Source organism: Heliangelus exortis, chromosome 10 (assembly GCF_036169615.1).
Source record: "Heliangelus exortis chromosome 10, bHelExo1.hap1, whole genome shotgun sequence".
NCBI lineage: Eukaryota > Metazoa > Chordata > Aves > Apodiformes > Trochilidae > Heliangelus > Heliangelus exortis.
In genome coordinates this window covers 5,876,350-5,902,064 of record NC_092431.1, presented here as the reverse complement: position 1 = coordinate 5,902,064, position 25,715 = coordinate 5,876,350, and the positions used below count along the sequence as shown (strand labels likewise).

At 36.3% G+C, this 25,715-nt stretch overlaps 1 protein-coding gene across 3 annotated transcripts in view; it reads left to right on the top strand.

Moving 5' to 3' along the window:
* Positions 1–25,715, top strand: part of CTBP1 (C-terminal binding protein 1) — a 223,700-nt gene that overhangs the window by 16,323 nt on the left and 181,662 nt on the right. The window contains exon 2 of one of the 3 annotated variants that reach the window (XM_071753255.1): positions 15,866–15,936. The exons of the other annotated variants lie outside the window; for them this stretch is intronic. The gene's annotated coding sequence lies outside the window, so the exon portion shown is untranslated. The remainder of the gene's footprint in view (positions 1–15,865; positions 15,937–25,715) is intronic. 3 annotated transcript variants of the gene reach the window in all.

The following is a 25,715-nucleotide window of genomic DNA, read 5'->3' as shown; positions in this document are numbered from 1 at the left end:
TATAATAAAGCTATTTCACAGACTGTTTTCAGTGGCTGATTGGTAGCAAAATTGTAAAGTTTTACCATAGGAATGAAATTGGGGTTTTTTGTACTCTCAAACCCAGCTCTTTCTGTCTACTTCTTTCTCAGGGTCAGATTCTTGAAAACTTCCTTTGGGATGACTTGAAGAGCTGCCTGCTTTCTGTTGCCAGAATAGCCCATGGAAACATGGCAGCACTTCATGTGGTTCTGAAATCGAAAGCAAGACAATGTGGAATGTGCTGAATTAGCATGGCAGGGACTGGGATTTGTTTGGGTTTTCTTAAATTAAAATTTATTTATGCCCAAAGAAGCTACTAAAGTTTCTAAAATCTCTTACTCCCCTCTTTCTTTGTAAAGCAAGCATGTTTCTAGGCACCCAAACAGGTGGAACCACTTATCCAAGAAGCTTTAAAGATAAATGAGAATATCTGGGATCTTCCTCTAGAATCATGTGGGTTTTCTGAGCAGTCTCTTCAAGTTCAGAAATGGATTTGGGCTTTAATTTTGTATTCTGTGGAGGGCTACTGTGTTCTGTTGACCTTGTTCATTATTACAGACTTTCTCCTGATAGCTCTGAGTGCTACTGTTTGAAAATTGAGTTCCTATTAAATCCACTACAGTTTTTTGCATTTCTTTCTGGCTTGTTCCAGACAATGGCTCTGTGTTGTCGTAGTAAATTTGTGATGCTCATTAACTAGAAAACAAAATAGGTAAATAATATGCAAAGAAATGATATGCAGAAATTCTTGTGCTACTTTTGAAGAAGTAACTTGAAGAAGTTTGACCTCTAACAAATGATATTAGGCTATCAGAATGATTTCTGAAAATCTACACTGTAGAAAGAATTGATATAAAATAACTTTAACCAAAATAATGTGTAGGTGGTATTACTTTGTTGTTCACTGTCTTTTTTTTTTTTTTTTTTTTTTGTACTTTTTATGTTGCAGCTGAACCTCCTTAGTACAGTAAAGATGAACCAAGAGTGTCTATGTGTAGTAACCAAATCTTAAGTTATAGTTAATATTGTTTCACTCCTGGTTTGGAGAAGCTGGAAAAGAGAATTTGCAGAGTGCTTTGTAAATGTTCTTGCATGGTGTAATTTAAAATAATGAGTATCTCATTGTATTACTGGAATTACTCATAAATTTACATTGCTTGTTTCTTTTACTCACTATGTACATTGCTACAGGGAAATCACAGGATCAAGTGTGCTGAGTCTCTCAGGAACATTTATTAAGTTTTTCGTTCTGTGATTAAAACTTGTCCAATTCCCAAGCGCTTTCAGCTCAAGTTTGAACATATATTTTAAATAATATCTTTAAATTTTTGGAATAAATGAAGGGTACTTCAAATAGTATGCCAGAACCTTTTGTAGTTTAAACATTTGGGGTATATAGTTGTTGACACTAAGAAGCTTTATAAGAGTTGTTTCTAAAGAGAAGGGGAAAGGAGGAATCTGAAGGAATGCTGTCATTTTTTTTGAACTTTCACTCTGATATATTTAGAATGGCAACACTCCTGTCTGTGGATTCTATGTTTTTTTGGGGAATGAAGAAAATGAACCCCAAGTATTCATAAATGCCCATCAAGTATTGTCATGCTTTTTTTTAGTCTTCTGGGAAACAGAATTACAGGAGCTCTGAAGAAGGAGAATTGCTCCTTCATTGGTGACTGGTGAGAAGGTTGGAGTGAAGTCAGCACAAGTAGGAGTGAAAAGCAGAATAAACCAACTTGTGAAACTTTGTGATACACTTGCTGCTTTCTGGAAGTACTTAAATGATATTAAAAGAGTTTGGATGTTCTAGAAAGCTGGCTAACAGGATGTGAGTTTTAATAATTACAATATTTCAATTACTATTTCATTGCTCCTTATTTTAATTCCAACCAGGAAAGTAATAATAATCTTCAAAAAAATTGTACAGACTTGAATATTGTTTATTGATTTCCAGATATCAGCATAGGAGCTGATCTGATTTTTACCACACCAGAGGCTGAACAAAGGGATGGAAATAGCAGACCAGAATTCTTCCCAGTATTTCACACAAACATCTTTTGTTTGTAATACAGCTCAGTCAGGGATTTTCCTGTTAGAAAAGAAGTAAATGAAAAAGCCTTAACTTGATTTAAACAGAAATTTTGCAACTTGATTGTTAATATCACCCATGATATTGCTGGAACAAGCAGTTTGTGACTAAGAAATCCACTGTAAACATATTAGCCGAGTGTTACTTTTATACTACTCTGTGATATACTGAAAATTAAAAAAAAAAAAAAAAACAGAAAAACAAACCTTAAAAATTGGACTGAAAAATTAAAATAAATGTGGAATTAGAAATATCTTAAAAACATTTTTGAAATTCCATGGAGAAAGTATTTCTCCAGAAGAGGCTGAGGAGAATGAAGTGTATCTGCAACTGAGGAATGATGGAAAAAGGAGGAGAGTTGTTCAGACTTTTAATGCTTGTCAGAAATTTGAGATGCTTGCTTTTGAAATTGTATCTTGTTATAAGTTTATTGGAATTTGCCCCAGGCACACGTATTTTGATCAAAACCTGAAAAAGCACTGCATGCAAATACAAGCTCAATAATCAGTAAGAGAGCTTCCACCTTAAAACCTGTAGTCCATTAAAATGACATTGCTGTCAAAATAGAAACAAATGAGTTGAAAATAATAATGTTTGGACTACTAAATATTCCAGTTACTTAACCATTCCCATTCCCACTGGCACTAATGAAACACTGCTCTGTTGCTTCATCTGTAAAAATACAACTTGCTGTTCTTTCCTTACCTAATTCTTTTTGGCCATATAAACTTTACTAATGAAGAAAACCAAGCTTAAAACATGGGGGGGTTGCTGCTGTTATTGGTTTAAAATTTTTCTGCTGTTTTATTTCAATGAAAATAAACAAACAAATCAAAACCCAACCAAGAACCCAACCTTTCAGCCTTATGTACCATTGGGAATTCCTGGGAACAGTTGGATCAGCATAGCTGGGAGTATTTGTGGAGTGCAGCCCTAAGGCTTGGTCTTGTTGCCCAGAAACAATTTATATCTGTTTTGTAGCCTCAGTTTGAAGCTGTCAGTGACATTGTGGCACAGCTACCATGGCAAATAGGAAAGTTCTGGCTACCAGTAATATCCCATGTGTCAGAATTTTTATTCCTTTTTTTTGAAAAAGGATGCTGAGGAGCTCAGTGAATGCACAGTACCTATTAAAAGAAGTTAAGACTTTTCCAAAGTAAAATCCTCAGAAGTAGGTAAATGTTAGAATTCAGGTTAAATAAAGTGGATCTGCTGTTCACTATGATAATGTCTTTTGTTGTTTATCCAAATATTGTTTTGTCAATGAAATTTCTGCCCTTCTCTGCATGAGAGGTGTAATTTCTTGTTTGTAATTTCTGGGCAACCTATTTGTGGAAGATCAGTAGTAAAGGTAAAATGTTAAAATCTATTATTACTATGAGCTCCTTTACCTTGTATTGCAAAAACTGGAATGTGTGCAGTTTTCCAAGAAGGAAGTTCCCTCATGGGTAGCTCTGTTCCTTAAGAATGCAGCAATGCTCTGGGTATTAGGGTTAAAATCAGAAAATCTGTTTCCTGGGGAAACGAGATGGATTTTTCTTCCTTTTCCTGATGCAGTGCTAGAAAGGTTTTGTGACTCCTGGCTTTTTCCTGGGGTAGCTGCCAGCTTTGCAGTCTGTTCTTGAGCCATTGCAGTCCAGTTTGAGAAGAAGTCAGGCACTCAGCTGGGTGTGATGTGTGACCTGATTCAGCCTTCAAGAGGGGAAATCCTTCCCATCCTTTCCATCAAATCATCTGCTTGCCAGCCTGCTTGACAAACTTGCCTTAGCTCACTAAGCAGAAGCTAATAGTTCTTTTGTGGTTATCTCAGTTTTATTTTTGTTCTTTGGAATATATTGATTTGCTGAATACTCAGATACCAAAGTGTACTAGGGAAGAGTGGAATCTCTTGTCTGGAAGAATTGGAAGGCAGGGAAATGAAGATGATTTTCTTCAGGAGCACTGAGCTCTGATGTTGATTTATTATCTGTTATTTATTATATACCTTCAGATTGTTGTGGTGTACTTTAACACAGGGCTTGAAAATTTTCATATATGAACTGCTGCTCAATACCATGTCCTTCAAGAACTTGAATCTAAGAATCTCATACTGGTTATTTGAAGTAGTTTAATACCTTTAATCTTAACCTATTGTACCTTAGTTTCCTTTTTTTGCAGATTGGAAAATAGCTCTACTTCACTGTACACATTTTTATGAAAATAAATGGCTGTATGAGTATTCAGGTCTTACAGTGGAAATAGCTAAGGAAAAGCATATAAGCAGTTTATTCAGAACAGGGTTTGAATAGAGTAAAATAAACAAATTCATGCTGAATAATGCAGGAATGCTCTTGTAATATTTCTTCACATTTAGAAAAATGCAGAGCATGTTGCTTTCTCATTTTAGTGTTTCCTAACTTTGGCATGCCTAATTTTGCTTCCTTAACCATGTTCATTTTATCTGATTTAATTGTGACAAGCAAGTTTTCTGCGTAATAAAACAGAATTGAAAAGACACACTAAGAACAAACCTTGAAAGCAGAATTTGGGAATCGTGTACTAACCATGTTATTTGTACTAGTCAATAGGTTTAATGTGCTTTTTAATGTAAGCTATGCATAATGCTACTGGTTCTTTGCTTGAATATTTTTGATTCTTTACTGCCTTATTCACATGTCTCCTTAATACTAAGGTGCTAAATGTGAGAGTTTAAAAAAAAAAAACAACTTGAACCATATAAAACTAGAATGAAAAAATTAAGCCTCTCCACCACTGGTTGTAGTGTAAAATGAAAGTTTCATAACCAGGGAACTATCTCTTGATTTTGTGCATAAATAAGTTTAAGAAATCATAGTAGGATTTTCTACTTGATGACAAAAATGGTTAAACCAAAGAGGAGAGTAAAACCACACTCAACTTTTGTGCTTGCTTTTGCTCTTTTAGCTCCTGTCTCCTCTTCCCTTGCCGTAATTTTGGATTCTGATGGTCTTAAACCCATCCCTTCTGCCTCTTTTCTGTTCAGGGGTTGCTTACACTGGATAATGCTCATGCTGTAACAACTGCCTGGGATGTGTTCATCCCACAGCCAGCCTGGTCCTGGTGTGCAGGATTTGTGCCTTGGATTTCCAGTAATTTGAAAGGCAGAGATGCTCAGAGCTCTTGCTGCTTTCCAGATGTCTTGCCAGCTTCAATCTGTATGTTCTCAGGACAAGAAGTTTTTGGGAAGTTACCAATCCAACTGCTCCTTTTGAAAGTAACCCTGAAACACTTTTTTTCACCCCCCCAAACTTCCTGGAGTATAGTTTAAAAATTGTAACTTCATACTTGGAATTGATTAAACACATTTCCTATTGCAAACATTTAGTATAAAGAAAAATTCATTTGACCTCTTGGATTTTCTGTAATGAGTAACTACTGTAACTGGAGACTGCCAAGAGGCATAGTAATAAAGAGAGGATTACAGCCACAGGAAACAAATCCTGATTCTCAGTGCTGATTTTTCAAAAATCTATCTTCTGTGTTTTCAGAGCTGAGGTAGCTGGACACTGGGGGTATGTTTGATCATGCTGAAAGGTTAGATTTAATTTTCACTTTGTTCACCAGAGAAATTGTAATTCGTGTCAGACACTTTCACAAAGTAAAAAACTTTTTTTTTTTTTTTTTTTTTTTTTTTTTTTTTTTTTTTTTTTTTTATCATAACAGAGATTGATCCAGCAATTCAGGCATAACAGATGGGTGTTTCAGGAATGGAATGAATTAAAGTGAGATTATAAACTATGCATAAGTACATCCTAAGATTTCCTGAGAGACAAAATAGTAAGAAGGGTCAGTAGTGGGCAAATTTTAAGAGTTTGCTTTTTCAGGCCCTTTATAGTTGTTTGATTATTCTATAAGAGTGTTCTGTGGGATTAAACCATATTGTTTTGTTCTCTCATCTTGACTTTGATAACACATCTTTTGGGAGGGTTTGGGACACTGGTGTTTTCCTCTGCTGAGAGAAACAAGGTTCTCTACCTTTCACTTTCCTCTACTGAAGAAGTTACCAATATCATACTGTAAATAGAATTACAATAGAAAAATAATAGAGTAGAATAGTAGAGTAGGACAACAAAAGCAGTGTTTACATGGGGAATACTTTGAAATAGCAGCCCTTGACTAGCAATCCCAATTATTTTCTGCACAGCTGCTCGCATTCCAGAAGAAGAATGTCTTGTTTTGAATTAGCTTTGTGCACTTCAGTGGGGAGTCTTATTTATAGATCACAAGTATTTGCATGGGGAATGATATAAATTATTGTCTCATCATAAACAAGTGCAAAGACTTAGAAAGTTTCTCTAATCTTCTCTTTGCCAAGTTAGACAAGTAGTTTACAGCTCCTATGCAGGACACAAAGAAAGATTTGCACCACTCTTTTTACAGTGTGCTTTGAACAGTTGTTTCCCATTTCTAGCAGGTGGCAACATGTATTTGTTTACTGGTTTAGTGGGATACTTCTATGAGAAATATTTCTGTAGCCTGAGAATAAGGCACCAGGAATGCTGGCTTTACAGTATTTGTGTGCTGTGAAGTAGGAAAATGAGCAATGCCTCCTCACCTTTAACTGTGTGATCATCTTGAATAAGGTGCTTTAGAAATTGAACTGACACATTTGTTTATTTTTTAATATCCTGGGTGCTTTCTACAAAATGTTGAAATTATTTCAAAAGCATATAACCAAACCTGAGGTCTCTGTCTCAGCTGAGTGTCCTTTTTCTTGAGGAATAATACTTTGCACTTTGTCTCCCATCCATTCCAGCTTTTTTTTTTCCTGTGCTGTGCCTCAGATTTAACTCGTTGAGTGAAAGATACCCTGTTCTAGGTTTGCTTTGCCCAGAACACTTTTGGTAGGTGAGAGGTGTGGCTTTTAATCCTTCAGCCTAAAGTAAAGCATTTGGGGAAGCTGTATATAGAATGGGGATGGTGCTAAATCTTTTTTTTGCCTTTTTCCTTGTGGAGCATCTGGTTTTACAGTTGATCCCTGAGGGTTCCTATTAGCCACTCAGGCATTGAGGTACTCTAAATTTTGTTTGAACTGGTACAAGGTTATGAACTACCACAGCCAAGTGAATTTGTTCATTTTTGTGTGTGGGCTTTTCCCAAGTCTGAAGGAGACATCTCACAGCAGGAAGGTCAGAGGTGTTTGAAACCTCCACAGGTGGGTTGGTGGACTCTGGTTTATATGCTTGGAAAAAAATTAAGCTCCTTTCTATTGAGTGAGAGACAGTTGTTATTGGGTTGTGCACACTACAGAGCTGTTGGCAGCAGGAGGTCATGCCAGCTCTGTCTTTGTCTGCCTTGTTTTGGAGACCTCCAGGGTGCAGTTTCTACCACCTCTCTGGGTGACCTATCCCACACCTGCACTGTCTACCCCCGGGGGAAAAAGTCTGAAGCCAGTCTGAACCTCCCCACTGCAGCTTTTCTTTTGACCTGTTCTTCTCTCTGCTGCTGGCGAGAGTTTGGCTTCATAGAAGCAAAATTTCTTGTTCCTCAAGGTGATTCACATTCTTCTGGGACCTGCAGTAGTAATCCCCAGATTCCCAGCAGGGCTGCAGGCTGTTCCCAGTCTGTACTGGTAAGTAGGTTGATTCTGGCCCAGGTCTGCAATTTTCTACTTATGGGTACCCTTCTGTTGGACCAGTCCCCTACTTTATTCAGAGATCCTTTGAGTTGAAGCTCTACCCTGTGAAACATCAATCTCCTCCTTTGTGATCTTTGTGTTGTCACTGGGCTTGCTGTTCTGTCCCTTCCTCCAGTTTACTGACAAAGGTACCAAACACTAACAGCTCCAGGGGTTGCTTGGCTCTATTAGATGCCACCAGTCCAAGCCACTGATTTCTCCTTGGTCTCAATGGATGCAGCCACGTTGCAACCCATCCAACACCTTCCCTCAGCTTCTGCTTTCTCACCACCCAAATGAGACTGGGAGATGCTGGGAGATGCTGGGCTTTGTCCCCACCTCAGTCCTTGGTCACTGGAGGGCATTTAGGTTGCTCAAGGATGATATTTAGTGAATCCATGTTGACAGTGCATAACTTCTCCTTCAGGTGTTTTTGTGCTTCTCTGTTTTTCTGTTATCTTCATCTTCGTAAATGCTAAAATAATCAGTGTGTTTATGTTCTCTATGGTACTAAATCCCTTGCTGCACCCAAGTACCAAGAGGAAGGTTTTGGCTTGGATTTTGTAGGGAAATTTAGAAGAATCACCTAGAAGATATTTCTTCTTTGTTTTTATAATAAAGCAAAACGTTTATGCAAACTAAAGTGGAACTGAAAAAAGCAGAATTCACGTAGTCAAAATTTCATGCAGAAAACAGCATTTAAATACTTCTAGTACTAAGTAGGTTCTGTATTGCTATAGCTTGTGATGGTTTGTAAAAGTTTTTCATCGAAGAAAACCCCACAACAAAACAATTGACTCAGATTTTACATTCTCAATGTTTGGAAGAAGATTTGGATGTATAAAATAGGTATTACTGGGTGGGCAAACATTTTTTGTAAATGTAAAATACAGTGCTGTCTGGCTTGGCTGCCTATTGTCTTATTCCTACTAAAGCAACCTTGAAAATTAGAGAAAAGCAGAAATTATATGAAAAGAGAACAGAATTTGCCTCTAGCAAAACATGTTTACAGTAACAGCTGCTCTCTGAGGAACTGCAAGATGTTAATAAAAAGTTTATTTTTATTTTTAATCTATATAGCTGGTAAAGAACCAAATCAATTGACTTAGATATATAGGAACTTAGTGTTAATGTTCAGATCAACAGCTGTATTTTTGCAGTTAAAGATTTTTTTTTTAATAGTTTGTGAATGCTTTTCAAGTGTGAAATGTAGCAAAAGCTAATAGAAAGTCATCAGGATGCTATTTCCCTCATAGTTACGAGGAAGAAGGTTTTTCTATTTTTTTGTCATAGGCATGTACTTGCCTTTTGGGGGCAACTTAAATCTTTTTTTTTTTTTTTTTTTTTTTTTTGTGACATTTTTTTTTTGTGTGACTTTTTTTTTTTTTTTGTGACTTTTTTCCTTTCCTACAGAACAAAAGGTGAGGCACTGCTGATTCAAAGTTTACTGATTTGAGTTTTTATAAACTTTTTAAAAGCCTCTGCTTTTAGGGTTTTTTTTGGTTGGTTGGTTGGTTTTTCTACATGATTTCTCTTGTGCCTATCTTGTTTAAATGCTATCAGCAAAAAAACTAAATCCCAAGCAGGGATTTTTTTGTAATTGACAAATTCAGTGATGAAGCACTGGCTGGGTATGGTTACGACTATTTCAGAATCAGCACAGAAAAATAAAATTAACTGAACTGTGTAAGTCCATTTATTCAAACTGTGCAAAATGCTGAAGTTTAGGTAGAAGCAGATCTAGTATTAAAAAAAAAAACCCAAACCACAAACAGGATGTGTGAAGACCTCCTGGACCCTGTAGCAGATACACGGCTGTTCTTGTGGTCACATTTGTCTCTTGAATTTCTGGTTCCAGCCTCTGCACTACTGAGAAGTTCATTAAAGCTGTTGAATTGCATTGATCTTTGCCTGCTGTTTTACACTCAATGAAAGCTGCACTACCTTGTCATGACACAAAGTGGTTATCTCTGAGAAGATCAGGTAAAAAAAGCTCCAAAGGTTACAACAGCCCAGAAGCAGCTTAAGTTTTGGTTGTTTATTCATTTTTTTTTTTTTCAGTTTTTGCCATCTGAACTTTGTTGATGATGCAGTGTGATAAAGTTTTGCTTGTATTCATTCTGGTTATTTTCTGTTAGAGATTAACTTGGTGAATCCTGAGCCTTTTGTCAACTGCTGAATATAGGAAAAGCCCCAGTGCTTGAATATGCATTTGAAATTTTTGTTCGTTTTACTCAGAAGGCACTGAAGAGGTTTCAGACTAACAAATACTGGGAGGATTTGCACATATTCTTGGTGACCTTTTATACTGTGTTCCCACAGCTGCATCTACAGATGGCTTCATTTGTCCATCACTGTGTTTGAGAGGGCTTCACCCCATTTTCTGAGCTTTTTCTGGACAAAGAGTTTATCTGTAGAGACCGAGATGCATTTTTCATGAAGAATACACAGTGATAAGTTTGGCTTTTTTACTGAATTTTCAAAATACATGTGAGGTTTTTTTGGGCAAGCTCCCAATCACTTTGTCAGCACTGAACACCTAATTTGGCAAATGTTTCTTTTTTTACATCTCCTGCTGTGGATGGAATGTTCCAGGGAGGTGTTTATCCTATCAACTCGCATAAAAGAAAAACATTTCAACATCAGTCTTTTTTTTTCTTCACGTTGAAAATGGAATCTCATGCTCCCTAAAAAATGTTTTGTTGTTACACGTTGCTTTTATGTGTTGTAGTGGTGTGCACTTACTGCTCTCTTCTAAAGCCTGAATATTATTAGGTATGTATGCAGAAAACAACTTAGATATTTTAAGTACTGTCCTTTTCAAATGCCATGTAAAAAGACACAGTAGGTTGTGGAACAAAAAGAGTGTGGATTAACAGGTATTTAACAGCTATTTACATGAAGTTGTGATAAACTGCATATGAGCATTCTGAAGAGGAGAAATAAGATGTAGCTCTCATGCATCACCTCCAGAGCCCTGTGCTGAAAGTAAAATATCTTAATCCACTGTGATTTAAAATATTCATAAAATATATAATAAAAGTAAGGTATAGAGGTATTTGCTGTGTTTTATGCTGTGTTTAATGCTGTATTAGGTTTTGGTGCTGCAATACTTAGCAGTTGGTCCAATAAATCCAGAATGTACATTCAGTGCTGTATTGCATATTTGTTGCTTCTGCTTATGACCCTTGTACTGTCGGAGTCAATGAAATGAATCACTTGCAGAAGACACCCTTGGGACAAGTTCTCTATTAAGATGACTTAACAGGTCTTTCATGTCTCTGGGTTGTACAATAAGAACAAGTCTAAAGTCATCTTGGGTGGAATTTCTGGATGCAAAGAGTGTCTGAAATGTCTTTGGTAATTTTTTTTCTTTGGAATGTAATGATTTTGCTTGTTGTGACTCTGAGAGAAGAATATTGGAATGATTCTGATAAACACAGAATTGATGCCTATCATAACAGGCATGTGGATTAAATTAGTTTCATCTTCAAATTGGTAGCAGATTATTAGGTGTATATACAACCTCCTGTCTCCAGAACTGAGGGTTCTGTGCTCATGCAAAAAAAATTGTGTTTGTCTGATTCAGACATTGTTAATCATCAAAGTTTTTATCAATGATACAGGGCTATAATCAGGTTTTTGTAGGGCTTTCTTACTTGCACTGTTCTATAAATTTCCTAAATACTTGAATATCTCACTTGGTCAAAAGAAGTGTAATGACTCAGCTGTTTCCTCACAGGAGTGATCCATCCTTCCAAAGTATTTTAATTGGAGTTGATTGAACAGGTCACAGAAGTTAAACATTTTTAAAGGTCTCAGCTAGTATCATACTAGCCTTGCAATTATTTGTGTTCTTGCAGCTAATCCCAAATATAAATTATATTTCGATGAGGAGGACACAATAAATATGGGCTAGAAATGCTTGAGTTAGGAACTCTCACAGCTGGGATTTTTTTGGATTAAGAAAAACACATCTATCCATGTAGAGATAGAGTTTACTTTGCCAAAACCACAGAAATACTACAGACATTTCTGGAGTGGGATGAAGTTGTGAGCAATATTTGCTCATTGTAGTTTCTGATGTTAAATAATGAAGAAAACACCATTTTGCAGCACTACACAATTACAGCTGATGCTTTCAGGTGGTTATTGCTGAGAAGAAAAGGGAAGACAAAGCAAAAGGTTAAAATGAAATGTAGTTAACTTTTCTAAAAGGCAGAAAAAAAAATCACTGAAAATATTAGAAATACATTTCTTTTCTCTAAAAAACTGCTCTAGCAGGCACAAGTGTGTGACACATTTGTCAATAGAAGGCAGCTGAGTTAGTCTGGGTGTCAATAGAAGGGAAGACAATATATATTTTGAAGAAAAAACATTGTCCTTTGGAACAATTCTAAGAGGATCAATATCAAGCAGTAAGGGCCTTTTTTAGTGCTTTACCTGCTTTTTTGTACAGAGGGAATTTATGCTCTGAGAGCAAAGTTCTAATAATTGCAGAAATGGCTCAGATTTTAACTTGGTGGCTTCCAAGTTTTTTTTATTACTTGTATGTGCAGTTTCCCTTGTTAGCAGAGTATTGTCAGACTAATATTTGAGCATAAATGTTTCTTTAAGGATGTTTTAATGTATCATATAAACACCTCTGAAGTTCAAAGTTTTACCATCTTAAAAATAATTTGAAATGGCTCTCTAGGGAGAATTATATTGGAATAAAATGTCTTTGCTCTTATTTAAATGTATTTAAAGGAAATAAGCAAAAACAATGTTTGTCTTTGCTGTGTTCAAATGAGCTTAAATCAATCCTAGTAGATGTTGATGTTTGTATTGTTTTTGTTGTCTTAGACTTTTATAAAGGGGCTAATTTTCATTTTTATTAGTCTCTTTAGGGACTTTTTTAGTGTGTCTCTCAAGGGCTGGGAAAAAAAAGGTAGAATCTTCAGCTTGGTACTGTCAAACTGGAATAAATGCATTAGGAGAAGATATGGAGGTATCACAGGTCAGAGGAAGTGGCTGTCACACTCCTCTGTCACATCTTTTTACTGGATGATGTACAACTAGGGAGGCCTGAGATGCCTGTACTCTTTTAGTTCTTTTCTTCTTCCTCTTCTTTTTTTTTTTTTTTTTTTTTTCTTCAGACTAAAAACTGTAAAACAGCAATTTGGCTGCAAATTATTCTAAATCAGAGGCATGCAGGCAGAATCACTTGAATTTCCTGTTGTTAGGTATGGTGTCAGTTTTAAGCTTGTATATTTAGTGTGAGATCACCTGAAAATCCACTATACTGAATGTGCTATGGAGAAAGTCTGTCTCATTGCTGGTAGAAAAAGGAGAAAAGTTGTTCTTTTTTGTGGCTTTATATAGATGTGTGGAGCTGTTTTTTCTCTAGGATTCTATTTTGTGTTGTTTTGTGTAGGTTTTAATACTGAAAAGTAGAAACAGTGCAAGCAATTTGTGGTTTGTTCTCTATTTTTTCCCTTTAAGGTGTGCATACTTGATCTTTACCAGCTACAGTTTGGGATCTCACCAAAATAAGTCTTTTTCATCTTTCTGGGAAAATCTGCATTTTGCCCAGTGACCTGTTCACATTGGTACCTTGATTTTGGGAGGCTGCTGTTCAGCAGCATCCCAGCAGGCTGTTCTTGAGGAAGCAAAGGTGTTGCTGGTTTCACTGGACTGAAGATGAAAACTTCAGCAGGAGCACAGGCAATTTGCTGTACACAGAGCAGCACTGGGACATCCCCATTCTTGGCCTTCATTCTGATCTTCACCCATGAGCTACCAAAGCTCCATCCTCTCCAGCCTCTGCTTTGCACAGGAGGAGCTCCCATTGCCCATCCAGGGCTTTCCTGTTCCTAAAGCAACTCTGTTCCTTGGCTGACTTCCTAGGAGCTCTGTATCAAAGTGTACACAAGTTTTTTCCACTGCCTCATTTTCTTTGGATTTGGCTTTGTTTTAGTCCTGTGGAGACCTCAGCTGCCTCCCTGCTTGAACTGTCCTCTGGCAAGGCTCAGGCATAGCTGGCATCAAGTAATTCCTTCTTGGCAGCAGGTTGGCAGGTGACATTACACAAATTTTCCAAGAAATCGTGTTACTTGAATGTTGTTATCCAAGGTCCTATCTGCTACCAACGTAGGAACACAACTTCTGTGCATTATGGTTCTAGAATCTGGCAGATGTTGCCTTTTCAGTAAAATCTTGCAAGGAATGTGGTGTACAAGGCAGGTGTATTGATGAGATGGCAGCTGCTGGGAGGAAATCTATATAAATGCTTAGAAAAACCCTGAACAAACCAAACCATAACCTTTTCCTTGATTAGCTAGGTGGATTGATATTTTTTAGTTCTCTCTCTATCCCAGTGTAATTTCCAATGAACCTTCTTTCTTCAGTTGTCTTTATGAGTCAAGCAATGATGATTCCACTGCTTGCAGACTTTTAAAAATTTTCTACATCCAATAGTCTTGTACTGAAAGACCACATTTTACATCCAGGAAAGCTACATTAAAACGCATTTGTTGTCTTTTCAGTAATAATGGGGCCAATGCACTTAAAATGTGTCACACTGCCCCTTTTTGTCTGTATTTCAGGTCTGCCCATACTTTATATCCCACAGATAGCAGAGAAGTCCTAGGAGGAGAGGCTGAGGGGAACAGGGATGGTTTGGCTTGGAGGAGCCTGAGGGGGAGACCTGAAAGGAGGTTGTAGGGAGGTGGGTGTTGGCTTCTTCTAAGTAAATAACAACAGGATGAGAGGAAATGGCCTGGAGTTGCACCAAGGGAGGTTTAGGCTAAATATTAGGAAGAATTTCTTTGCTGAAAGAGTAGTCAGGCACTGGAATGGGCTGGCCAGGGAGGTGGTGGAGTCACCAGCCCTGGAGATATTCAGCAAACTATAAATGTGACACCTCAGGATGTGCTCTGGTAGCATGGTGGGGCTTCTTCTTCTGGGTTGGTAGTTTGACTTCATAATTTTCAAGGTCTTTTCCAAACATTGTGATTCTGTAATATCCTGATCAAGCAGCGAAGAACAAGCATGATAGATTTCATATAATTTTCAGAGGAAAAAAACCCAACAACAACCCATGCTGCCTTTTTAAAGGTGTAAAAATGTTCCCTTGGTAGATCTCTGGGAGCGAGAAATTATCAGCGTGCCCTAAAAGAAAAGGTGGTCCATGACAACAGACTTCTGAATTTTGGGGACACATCCCCAGAGGAGCAGCCTAAAGAACTTAAGTTACATTTATAGAGCTACAACTGTAATCTGTTTGGGATATGAAGACCATATAAGTGTTGCTATAATGCCAGAAATTAAGAATTCCCAAACTGGTTCATACCTCTTGGAAGAGAAGGATTTCACTCTGGGTGGATGAAACTCCATGGGATATTTTTTGACATAAAAGGAGATTCTTTAGATCACTTCCTGAAGTTTTCATGGTGTTTGCCAAAATATGAGGGTATGGTTGGTGTAATTCAAGAACTTGTCTAAGCCAATGGTAGCTTGTTAAATAAGTTACATTAGTCTGGGCTGGGCACAGGAGCCCTGCAACTTCTGGTCAAGCAGTTGTCCTTTTGATTACCTGTAGCAATGAATGGGCAGTCATTTAATAGCTAAAAACTTGGTTCATTGTTGTTGGAAAGATGGCAGTGTCACAAAGCAGGGTTTTGAGTCATTTTGCCTTAAGTGTATCTGCTAATTAATTCTTGTAGCTCCTCCCTGGTTATCTGGGGTGCAGCCCCAGAGCAGAAAAATACTTTGCTTCTGGTAGATAAAATCCTTATTGTAAGGATTGGAATAAGTCTCTTTTGGCTACACTGACTGCCAAGTTTTTTAGGTCATAAAACCATGAGAGATGCTTTCCTGTACATTTGTTACATATTGGAGAATTAAAGCAAAAGATGCTGTGTGTGGAGGAGGGGAGGTTCCTGGTTTGTAGTTTGTAGGAAATCCTCTCTATTTTCTGATGCATGTACTTATTTAGAGGCTACACAATGTATTTGCTTTACTGCTGTTTTTAGAACAAAGGACCTTTGTAGGAACTACGTTATACTACTTTTTTACTAAAAAGGTTGGAGCAGATGAATTAGATGAATGCCAACATTTTTTTCATTGTAATTTTGTAACAGGTTGTTCCAAGCTATTTTGGAATCATGAATTGTTCATTCTAATTTGACTTTCAGAGTAAGCAGCAGGTGTGGTAAGTTCAAATCCAATATAAAGATCCTGGTATTAAATTAGGGTTTAAATGTTTGCAGTGTAGAAAAGCTTTCTGTGCTTTATATTCCAATATACATTAATAACCAATATTCAGTATCCCCTGTAATTCTTTAAGTAATTTTTCCATATTTATTAGTTTCTTGAAGTTCTCCTAAAGCAGTTGTGTTTATCCTGATTACTTGCTCTTCCTATTTTCATCTTCTGAATGTTGACATTTGGCTTCAGATAAAATTATTTTTTCAAGTATTATTTTTGCTGAGTCTTTTCAGGTATATTGTATTTTAAAGGACTTTTTTGAGTAGTGATTTGCAAAGCCAGTAGTAAGAACATCTGTGGTCTTTAAACTTTAAAACCACAAGGATCTCTTAAGGACCAAAGTTTGATGGAGGCCTAAGTGTAATGCACAGCCTAATGCTTGCTATAATACAAATGGTCTAAATTTCTCATCCTTACAGGGTCTGGATTTTTCATCCTTGTAGTTAATCTACTGTCATCCACTTTCAACTGTAGGAACTTCTGAGAAATTAATCTTTAACTTGCCTACTTCATGGTCCTGTTTTTTTAACTTGGATAATCATAAAGCAGCATTCAAATGAGAAATGCCTCGATTGATTGCTGCACATTTCTTTTAACAACATTGGATTTATACAGCTCAGGTTATGTTCTATGTGGATGCCCTGTTTTTATCTTCTGTCCATTAAAAAAAAAAACTTGAAAGCAATTAATGATCTTACTGTAGGAATGTCCTTTTCTGAAATTCATTAGAAGTTTGACTTTAGTTTAAATTTTAGTTTTGCAATGGAACTGGAGAACTTGCCCAATACTTCTGTGTTCATTATTTAAGCCTCACTGTTAAGTGATGCACTGCCTCAGATGCTCCCATATTTCCATAATGGTTGTCAAGGTGTATTTATAGGTTTATGTCTGGTTTATAACTACACTGCTTAGTACTGAAGAGGCTATTAATTGTTCTTCAGATAATTTCTGGAACCTATATTTCTCTTTCTGAAACCAAGCTTGATAGAAAAATTAAGCTTTTACGGAAATTGCTTGTAGAAGGGAAATACTCCTGCAAGTAAAAAATGAATATTGATGTGAAAAACAGCCACATAAGTTCTTTGCTCTTATTAGATACTTTGGTTTCTGTCTCATCTTTCAGTAGCAGGTGTAAATTTAGAAGCAACAACAGCTTTGAATGAACGTATGAATCAACTGGTCTAATGTCAAAATTAAAATGCTTCTGAATTTAAATAACCAGTAGGTTTTTTACAGGAGCCTACTGCATAAAACATTTAGACATTATACACACACGTCTATATATAAATATAAACCCAACTTAGCTTACCACATTAACAGCCTTCTTTTAGATCACAGCAAACATAAGGTAAGGTGAATTAGTTGAGAATCTTATTTCTCTTCTCAGTTTTAAAATGGCTGTTTCATCATTCAGGTCATAGTTTGTCAGTTTAACTGCTTTTTAAAGTGGTGTTTGATTGACACCTGACTATTACTCTTATTACTGCCTGGTATCATCCACAAGCAGGATGTGAGCTGAGCACAGGCACTTTGCAGAATTGGAAAAGGAATATTTTATAAGGCAGTTAAATATTAACCTTTTTTAGTTCATATATATTTATTATATACATCTTACCCATTTAAATAGGATTAAAAAGTAATTGTTTAAAAATTATAAATTAACTATTCCCTGCTTACATTACCTTAAGATCATAGCATCTGCTTGTGCAAAACTCAGATACAAAGAGTATTATTTGTTAAAATATAACATAAAAATAAAGACACTAATTTCAAGTTTTGGTTCATCACAAACTTGTTTTTCATGCTTATTTGTTACATTTGATGGAAGTAAAATTTGAAATTTTTTGAAAATAGATTTAATGATGTCAAATCTGAAGTTCACAGCCTTTTCTTATACTTTCACATGCAGTGTTAATTAAAGTCATTATTGCTATTAATGTTAACTTAGCTATGCTAATAGTACGTTGTGTATGGAAATAAATATCACTGCAAAATACTTTGGTCTTTTAAGCATCCTAGAACTTGTGTATCACAGACTACAGTAAATTTTTAATAAAAGATTGAAGTATCAATAGTTGCTGTTCCTCTTGAGATGCTGAAAAGATGCATTTGGTTTAATATTATCTATTTGATTCTGATGGAATGACAATGGAGAAAGAAGGCTCTTTGTAATTGAGACTCCTCTCAATAGTTCTTATAATTGGTTTTAGGCATGGCTTTTAGTGTATAATAGGGGTCAGATACTGATCTCAGTAAAATAAAACTTTCTATGGGGATCATTAAATCATTTATTCTGGGCTGGCATCGGTGTAAGTTATTACTTAACTTGTCATTGTTATAGCCAAAATTTCCTTTGAAATAATTTACTGCTCTATGGGATTTTTAACTCTGCTAATTAATATGATTATTGGTTAATTCCTACTAATTAAATATCCAGGATGACTTTTGGGATCTCCTGCCTTTGTGCATTAATCTGTCATTTACAGTAATAATATCCAAGATGTCAGTATCAATTCAACCTTTACAGACTCACTGTTATTAATTTATGCCACAGCTATTCCAGTCCTTAGGATCTGGAGTGCCCTGACTCCTGAGGACAAAAATTGTATATGGGATCTATAGGCACCTGCTTCTTTTCAGGATTCCAGGATGTTTTATTGATTCTTAGTTTTCTGTTTATTTCTGCATCATCAAATATGGTATTTTTAATAAGCAGTAAGCTATTAAGAACTAGATGAGAAGAAGCAATTTTCCTCTTTGGGAGGAGTGGCAGAGGCTTTGCTGCTTTCTGACCCTCTGTGCACTTCTCCAGCTGAACACACTGGGGCAAAAAGAGCCTGTGACAAATGTCAGCCACACATCAAAAAAAAAAAAAAAAAAAAAAAGGCAAAGAAACAGCAATTTTATCTGTTACAAGTCTGGCTGATACAGCTTCCAGAATTGCCTGGATACCTTATAGTGTTAGATAACTCCTTGGATGTAGATAGAAATCAAAATCAAAAGTGTTGAGAAGGATTTATTTTGGAAGGACACGTTTCAAAAAGTTGATTGTTGTATTTCCTGATAAAATGTTTTTTATTTTAACAACCAGTAAGCGTTATGTCTAAATTATTTGAAATACTTTTCCACGTTTAATTTAAAAGGTCTGAGGTTGCTATTTTTGCTTTATGCAGCAGCCAAAGAAATGATTAATATTTACATGTTTTCATATTTAAACCCACAATATTACAAGGTTTGAATCTTTAGTTGTCAAGTTAACAGATTATAGAAATTTGTAGATTTCCAAGTGTAATATCTTCATTTTCTTCAAATACATTTTCTGGCTACTGTAATACTTGAAAATCTTGCAAACATTCTCTTAATTTGTTTTTATTTTAAAAAGTGACTATATCTCACATTTAAAGATACATTAGTAAGGTTGAGTGGGGCCTAGTTGTTTATTTTTCACATTTAATAGGAAGTGACATTTTTTTAGTTTGTTTTTTTTGTTTTTTTTTTTTTTTTAGAAAGTGTGTTTTTATCTGTAGAGTTTATAAACACCCAAGCATGTAATTGCAAGCCTATATTTGTACTTTCAGCTTTCAGAGCATCAGATAACAAACTGATGTTCCAGGGAGTAAACCTTAGCTTTGAGGTTTTTGAGGAATTGCTGCCAGTGCTAAGTGGTGGTGAAACATTCTCCTCACCAGTGCAAATGCAGATAATTTAGAGGAAAGCAGCCAGGGAAACTTATTTCCACCCAGAGGACACGGCAATGGAAAGAAAATACTGAGGATGTGGAAGAAGAGATATTTCTTTGTTGTGTAGCTCCTACTTGCCATTTGATTTTCCTCAGCTCTAGGATAACTTGGATATAATTTCTGATGATCTTGGGTTGAATGAATTTTACTCTTGCAGTGCTGAATTTTATCCTTTGCAGGCACTTCACTTTTCCTTAGCTCATTCCCATGCAATAAAGTGTTGGTGTTTAAGTGTTGCACAGTTTTGAAGCCTCTGGCATGGCAATCCTTCAGCCCTCTCTTGGGATGGTTCCCAACTCAGGACATGGGAATACTCTGATGCTCCAGAGAGTGGGGCAGGGACCTTTCTCTGGGTGGACTAAACCTGCTCTGAGCAGCTTGGAGCAACTCATGATGGACTTGAAGTTAGAGAAGGTCAGAGAAGGTCAGGTGTTGGGTTTTCTGCTGCAACAGGACAGAGGAGATGGAGATCCAGTGCTGGCATGCAGGGAGACAGGAGAAAGGCAAACAGCTTTGCCATACAAATGGTGGCTGAATTCCCAACAAGCTCCAGACTGACAAAGTGGGACTCTGGTTATTTCTTCTGCAAAGTGGAATTAATTGTCCTTTATCAACCCCTTTGACTTGCTGCCCAAACCCAGAGTCTACCCTCTAGAAGAAAGAGGCCAGAGGCTTCAATCTGAGCAACTTAAATGATAAACCCACCCATTTCACCTCACATGGATATACTAAATATTTCTGTACTCACATACTGCCAATGTTGACTTAAGTCAAGAGCTTGATCTTATTAAAAGGACTGGGGATATGTGTTTTTGGTTTTTTGGGTTTTTTTTAATCTGGAATTTTATTAATCAACCAAAATGAAAATTCTTACAGAAGCGGAGAGCAAGATTTAAAAAAAAAATCTTTAGCTATATATTTTCTTTTTCTTTTTCTTTCTTTTTTTTTTTTAACTTTTAAGCATTTTATAGTGAAATACTATTTCAAAGTTAAGATCTTTAATTAAAAAGTAAAGAACAAAAGCAAAAAAAAAAAAAAAAACAATGCCAGTGACAACTGAGTCACTAATATTTTAGACCATCTGCTGTGGAATTGACTGATAATTCAGAATTTGACATTTTACTCCCTTTACACTGATAAATTGATTCTAGATCTTGATACAGAGAGGCTCACAATCTCAATCCAGATATGCTGCAATGTCAGATAAAAGAAAAGCACGTGTTGTATGTTTGGTCTATTTTAAGACTTGATTTTTAAGAGGTCAGTTTTTCATTTGGTTTTGAACTCTAATATAATTGCAAATCTACTTGTCCTGGAGTCTTGAACTCCTGATGTTATTTATTCAAGCAGAAGACATTTACATTTTCAAATCTAATTATGTGTGGGGAGAGCTGTTCTTCAATTATAGCAAAAGTATTCAGGAAAAAGTTGCAGGGTCTTTATCTTTGTTGTGAAGTCTTTGAACTATTTCTGGTGAAATAATACCAGCAGTCAACACAAGGTTACCAGTTTCCTATCCTTGATAGAAATTGGTGCCCCAGTTCCCATCCTTTTCTCTGTATGCAGATTTCATAACTATTAAGTACAGTTTTACCTGGTTTAAAATTCCTTTATATACCATAAATTAAAACATAAAGAGCATAATGTTTATCATGAGACCTTGAGATGTGCTCTGCATTGGTGGTTCTTTACTTAGGAAAGTCCTGTGGTCATATTGTAGACCTCAACTTTTGGTTTAAGTCTTTTTGTTTTAAGAGGGCTTTAAAAACTAAGCCCTAGTTTATTAGCTACATGTTTTGTTTGTTGTCTCACTTAGTAAAAAACAGGTATTGATCAAAAATGAGAAAGCTGTGATCAGGTGAATAAAAAGTGGCAGAGGCATGTGAGCAGTTCTGCCAAAATAGATTTGAAACCTGAAGCTTAACTATCAATGATGATAAACATGCTATTGCTATTTTGAAAATATAATTTCATAAAATTGCATAGGCATCATGCTAAAAAAATGCTTAGCAATTTTACAAACAAATGCTAATCAAAAATAGTAGAATATTATATCTTATACAATAGAATATAAAGAATATATTGTTGTTGGGGAGGCAAAGCTCAAAGTGTTTCAGTGATTCAGTGTTTCAGCAGGTGATGAAGTTGTAGCTTCATATATTTGAAAAACTTTTTTTTTGTTGCTTACAGATTATTTGTTACCAACCTCTTAGTTGTAGCAAATAAGATGATGAGAAAATTGGTGAGGTAATTTGTCTACTGTTCCTTTATGAGACACCTGTAAAAATGTATTTGATTTCTCTGATAAAAGACAAAAAGAAAATTCAGATTTTGGTGGTATTACTACTCTTGACATTTTAGGATTTATTGACAGTTATTTCACTTCTTGCTTCTAGCAGGTAAAATCAGAATAGTTCAGTGAAAGACTTTGAGGACTGAGCCTCTATTCTGATGTTTTTATGGTTTATTTGAAGTTCTGTTTTTGAGTCAATAGATCTCTTACAGGATTTCTTTTTTTAACTTTGCTGCATTTCTTACCATACTCTAGATATGGTCCATTAAAGTTCTCACTACCCCTCTTCAGCCATGGATTCCTGTTTCAATGCTCTTCACACTTGGTCTGGTGGCTGTTGACCTCTTGTATATTTGAGCTGCTTTTGGGATTATTTTGCCCCCAAATGGCAGTTTGTGAAAACCTGGGTTGGACTGCTTGGAATCCTCTATAAAGGAGTGGCAGATATTCTTTCCTTCATAGAATGGGGTCAGCACTCCATGCAATTTAGAATATATTTTGAGAGCTAAAAAGTAATTTTTTTTCCTTCTTCCTATCAAGCTCTACAATTAATTGGTCCACAGGCTGGGCAGGAAAATATCTTGTTTCTTGGTAGAAGTGTAAGGTTGGCATCTCATAGTGTTTGTTTTAGAAAGGAGCATTGGGATTGTGTCTTCTGAAGTTTGCCTTTTATTTTGGTCTTTAGAAAAGCCACTTTTGCTTCTTGCCTCCTTTGTTTTCTGAATACAGGACAATATCATCTGGATATTTCAATTCTAATATTAAGTTTTGAAACAGTTCAGTGAAGATGCTAATGCTGTGAAAGTGAAGGGGAAGAGGCAACTGGTAACCAGTTCTGAATTGGTTCCCTACAGGTTCCCATATTTAAAAGGACAACCAGAGTTTCACTAAGATCCTATCTCTCTTTACTGTGCTGATAATCCAGGCATTCTGCTGGGTTTAGGAGTTTTATTTTCTCAGTACTGTAGCTTAAAACCATGAAGGAGCAAGGAGGAGTAGACAGTAGCTCAGGAGTCATATTGAGGAGGAGGTGTGAAAGTTGTAGAGAGGAGAAGAGAGGACAGCAAGTCTTCTGAAGCTCCAATAAGAAGGGAAATGGGAAATACAACGATTTCCCAGCTGTGAAAGCAGATTCCAAGAGCAGGTTTTTGGGGGTTTGTTTGTTTGTTTGTTCCCCCCCCAGTGATCCCTGCAGATTATCTGACAAGCACACTTTGAGTGGTATTGAGTTGGGCTGCAAGAAGAACAACCTGGACTTTTGATAATCAAAAGTAGCACAGTAAGTCTGTCATAGAAGTCTTTGTTCTTCAACCTGGATGCAATACTGCAAAATCATTTTTTCTCCATGTCCTCTGATTCCAGTCAACTATCATTCATTTGACATTAGCAAAAGAGCTAATAGTACACCAGAAATCAATGGGAAGCTCATCTTCTAATTGGTGCAGATTTTTGTCTGGATCTTTTAAAAAGTCAGGATTATGGCAGAATATGCTTAGAAAAGCAACATAAGGAGCTCCTGAGGGACCTGGTGCCAGGTGGTGAGTGGATGTCTCCTCTTGTTCTCAGTGACAGTGTGGAATTCTCATAGACAAGAAATGTCATTCTCCTCTCTGACAGGAGACCAAGGCACTAAAATGGTTTGACAGTTTCTTGAAGAAGAATATTCAGTATTACAGCCAGACAGTCTGCCACCATCACCTCTCTTCTGTGAGGGGTCCTACGAGGAAGGATTCTTACTTCAGTTCTGTTCATCTGATAACAGGTTGAAACCCTTGAGGATGTGAACTTGGGTACTGGTGTTACTTCTCACATCCTCAGCTTTCATCCAGAACTAGGGAATGTCTTTCCTGAGCTTTCAGTCATTTTCCATCATTTCTAAAAGTGTTTGCTTAGTTTGAGAGAGAATATTAGATTCAGGGGTTTGGCCTCATCTTTGAGATGCAAAATGTGAATTTGAGATAGTTTAAAACTTTTAGATAAAAACTGCCCTCTTCAGTAACAGGATCATTCTAATTAATCAAGAAGAGCTAACTTTCAAGTTAATATAGGATGGAAATTATTTCCTAGTGTAGTGTAGGACTGAAATGATTTTCCATTAAAGACTATTACAGTCTTATCACTTTCCAGGCCAGCTGCTAAGTGCACTTCTTGCTTGATCTTTCTTCTGTAACAAGATAGAAAATAGCATTAATGTTCAAATAAGGAAACAAAAAATAGGCTGCACATAGAGATCTCTTTCCAGATATGAGAGGGAATAAACTGAAAATTTATAGTTACATCAGTTATATTGTAGAAAGATACCCATTTACTGAGATACTATGATGAATTAAGTTGCACTAAAACCTTTTTGAAATAAAACAAAATAACTTGTTGCATTTGGACTGACTTGCTATGCCAGCTTTTTGGTATGCATCATGTAGGGATCTTGCATCCTTACATGAGCCTGAAGAAGCTTTCTAAGATTTCTAACACTAACCTAATGATTACAGTGCAGGAAAGCATAATTACATGTTTGTCCCTTCTGCAAATTTCTAAATTGTTTACAAGAAAGATTGTAAACTGGTTCTGACTTCAAGTGCATCTCGAAAACTGAGCAACCTGCTCTGTGATATTTAAGAGCTCTTCATTGTGACTTTTGATTTTAAAGATAAAGAACATGATTCCCAAGTTTTTAAGGCCCTTTCTCTTGAGAGACACGAAATCTCACCACTTTGTGTGAACAGAAAGGGGAAGATCCAGTTTTCAAATCATACTCATTGTATGTAGCCAAAAAGCAAATTTTGCAGAACTCCATAGTGAGGCAGCCTGTAGTATTTCTAATTTCTGCCTTCCCAGTACTAAATTAAAGAGCAAGTGAACTTAAATGCTAAATACAGACAAAAATTAATTGGTTTGGAAAACGAGTGGTATAGAGTAGTGCTGGTTCCAATATATTGGTATTGTATCCAATTGTCAGTTGCAGATGCATGAGACTGTCTAATTGTACTTGTAATTCTTTGTTTCCTCACACTTTAATTGGGTTAAAGGATATTAAATCCTAGCCACTAGCATTAATCTTCTACATAAGCCATGCCTATAATTGTGATAGAGATTGCTTATAGACTTAAAGCAAGGTGTGAAAATGCTCTATATTGCTGTGGTTGAGATGGAAATGGAGTTGGCTGGAAATTTCTTAATGAAATGTCATAGTGGGAGATGCAGATTGCCACCCAAATGTGGGGAAAGGAATACCAACTAAACAGTTTCTCTAGTTGAGTATGAAAGTTATGATTGCAGGAAGATGGTCAGTGATGGCTTTGAGGCCAGACAGACATTTCCATGTGCTCAGGGGTGAGGGAGCTGCAGTGGGAAATAATGTATTTTTGTAGAGTTCAGTAGGATTTGTTTGGCCAAATAAGTAATTTAATAGTTGTATATTTTTATAGCTACAATATAAAAAATTCCCAAACTAATTTTAATCTACAAAATGTAAAATTATCTTGTAGTTGTCCATCCATGGATGCCCCATCAGTGGAAATGTTCAAGGCCAGATTGGATGGGTCTTTGAGAAACCAATCTTGTAAGAGATGCCCTGCCCAAAGTAGTGGGATTGGAAATAGATGATCTTTAAAGATCCCTTCCAGCCCCAAACATTCTGTGGTGTATAGAACTGTAGTGAAGTTGCAATGTTTGGCAAAGTTTGCTTTAAAA